The sequence below is a fragment of the Mercenaria mercenaria genome, chromosome 5 (assembly GCF_021730395.1).
Source record: "Mercenaria mercenaria strain notata chromosome 5, MADL_Memer_1, whole genome shotgun sequence".
NCBI lineage: Eukaryota > Metazoa > Mollusca > Bivalvia > Venerida > Veneridae > Mercenaria > Mercenaria mercenaria.
This window is the reverse complement of record NC_069365.1, coordinates 57,778,946-57,782,255: the sequence shown is the minus strand read 5'-3', so window position 1 is coordinate 57,782,255 and position 3,310 is coordinate 57,778,946.

Genomic DNA, 3,310 nt, shown 5'->3' with positions numbered 1-3,310 from the left:
CAAGTGTGTTATTATTTTGTTCAGTTGCGTACATTTCTTCCAAATGATCTTTAATTTAAGTTAATTGATTAGATTAATCTGTACATAAAAAACACTAAAATGGACAATGATCCCACTTTCCTGGAACAAGCTTAAACAGAATTATGAATGTACTCCGTGATCCCATGTGACAGAACTTATAAATATACTTAGATATTTAACACTTAAAATTGCTTTAGTCATGAGTAAAAAATGCTCATAATATATTCTGGACACCGTCGTTTCCCTGGAGTTTTTCAAAGAGGACCGAGAAACCCAGAAAAAATGTTGATATTGTTTCTTTGTCACACATAGTTGTTGGAACAAAGCACTATTATAACACAATTGTTTCACCGCTACTAAGGGTAAAAGAATGAAATTAAAACATCATCTATTAATGTTTCAGACAGCGCTGTCCCACTACCATCGAAACAATATCTCTATGGTGAAGAAAATATATTGAAACAATGTTGACACATTAGTGCTCGAATGTAGGTTTACTTTTAATATAATGACGTTACTATCAAGAAGTTAGCTTAATTCAATATAAATATCGTATTGACTCTACAGAGGAGATGAGTTTTATTTGCAAATCCATAAAATCAAACGCTCTATTTCATAATTATGTAAAAGCTGCATACCGCCTATAAGGGATTTTTTTGCGACAGGTCAGTAAGATCAACAAGGAAAAAGAGACACTGGTGAGATGTTTTCATGAACGTCCATCCATTTCCCGGTCATCTTTGCATACAATCATTGACATCGAAATAATAGTTTGTTTGTTTTTCTACGAAATAAACTTCCTATTCTACAAGCTATTAAGAGGACACATTTTCTTATCGTGTTACAATTGCATTGCACCGATGTCTTATCTGGGTTATATAGTTCTAACGTCCATACACCATGAAGATAAAACATTTGTTGTCAACACTTTACTATGTAAAAACAGTGCTTTCATTCTCCTGAAACAAAGATAACTTCCCACTAGTTTAATTTGTAGCTATCATCTTTTAACAAGCTTGTGTTCGAATGAGTTCAAAATGTGTTTTTTTATCACTACACGTTATGGCATAAATTCTGTATTTGGACATAAAATAATTTCTAAAATGTTATAGTAGAGTATGATTTTGTCCATTCGTTAATTGCGTAGCACTAAACCCAAACAGTTTTTTTGGCTCGTTGCTCTGTCAGACTTAAAACTATATGCAAAAAATATGTACAATAGGTACAAACAGTTTTCACTTAAAAATAACGTTTAAATATATTTATCGCAAGGACAACTCACCACACTGAGATAATAATTGGGGCGTTGATGGTTAACAATGATTACAACGTAAAATAAACACATTATTGAGCATGTATGCCCATGTCTGTTGGTAATTTCTGTGTAATTATTGTTGCATTAGTTTGTGTTAATATGTATATGCGTTCAACCAATGTGGACGTTTGTACGAATTAACACATGCTCCTATTTCCACCAGGGGTGGACTATATGACCGACTTCTTTGAATAAGGCTTTCCTGTTTGACTTTTGCCCTTTTTTGCTGCTTTGAATTACAGTACTGTTTCTCCTGTCAAAGACGTTTTCAACGTGGAGGTGGACCAGAGTGCAAACACAAATGCTCCGTCTTATAAGAATTAATTTATCATAGCAAAGTCTTGTTTGTTTCGTGTTTACACGTGGAAGGGGGATCTGTATAGGACCCCTTTGTACCGTCGCGTCCAGTAGCGGAATCCATAAATTATACATTTTGAAACATTAATATGTGTATGATCATTAGGAAAGTTCACAAACAAGGTCCCGTAACTTTGACGTTTGGGTTTGCCACATTATACCCCCACCCCCTTTCACTTAGAAAAGCTAAAACAAAATTGACATTTGTTTCAAGATTAATTTTTGATTTTCTTTGTATTTAAAATTAATGAAGATATTGAATTTAGTTTTCAAAACAGATATCAAGGATCATAAAGTAAGTAAATATAAAAGGTCCGATAACTCTGGTTTTGGTTTTAATAAAATTGTTGTCATTTTGCACTGGGTAAATGTCCCGACAATGCATTTGCCTTCACTTTTAAATTAACAGTAACCATTTAAGGTAGTCCTGCACGTTTGTATCGATTTTTTTTCTACAGTGTAGAATTTAATTAAACTCTGATTTTTCAAAAGTTCAGAATATACCTGGAAAATTCAGCAAATAAAAAGGATAAGGTCGTGTGCTTAATTTTTGCTAGACTGATTTGAAAAATTTGGACCTCCGGCATTTTTTTATAATGGGATTCTATGGGAAAATCATAACTTTCAAAACATTTTCGCGAATAGAAATGTGTCTACAACGTAGATTTTGATGAAACTTCTCACAGTTGTAGATAAACATATTGCCTATAATGTAGTGAAATAAAATGTATAGGTCCATTTGCTTACTTTTAGCTCACATGAGCATTGCTCAGGTGAGTTTTTGTGATCGCTCGATGTCCGGCGTCCGTCGTCTGTCGTCTGTCTGTCTGTCGTCTGTCCGTCAACATTCAGCTTGTGTATGCGATAAAGGCTGAATTTATCAACTGATCTTCACGAAATTTCGTCAGATTGATTACCTTAACAAAATCTAGGCCAGTTTCGAAAATGGGTAATCTGGGGTCAAAAACTAGGTCACTAGGTCAAATCAAAGAAAAACATTGTGTATGCGATAGAGGCTGTATTTTTCAACTGATGTTCATGAAATTTTGTCAGAATGATAACCTTGAGAAAATCTAGTTTAAATTTGAAAATTGATCATCTCAGATTAAACACTAGGTCCCTAGGTCAAATCAAATAAAACATTGTGTATGCAATAGAGGCTGTATTTTTCAATTGATCTTCATGAAATTTGGTCAGAATGATTGCCTTGCTGAAATCAAGGCCGAGTTTGAAAATGGGTTATCTTGGCTTAAAAAGTAGGTCACTAGGTCAAATCAAAGAAAAACATTGTGTATGCGATAGAAGCTGAATTTTTCAGTTGATCTTCAGGAAATTTGGTCAGAATGATTGCCTTGATCAAATCTAGGTTGATTTTGAATATGGGTCATTTAGGAACAAAAACTAGGTCACTAGGTCAAATCAAATAAAAACCTTGTGTATGCGATAGAGGCTGTACTTTTCAATTATTCTTCGTGAAATTTGGTCAGAATGATTGCCTTGATCAAATCTAGATAGATTTTGAATATGGATCATCTTGGATCAAAAACTAGGTCGCTAGGTCAAATCAAATAAAAACCTTGTGTATGCGATAGAGGCTGTAATTTAAAATTGATCTTC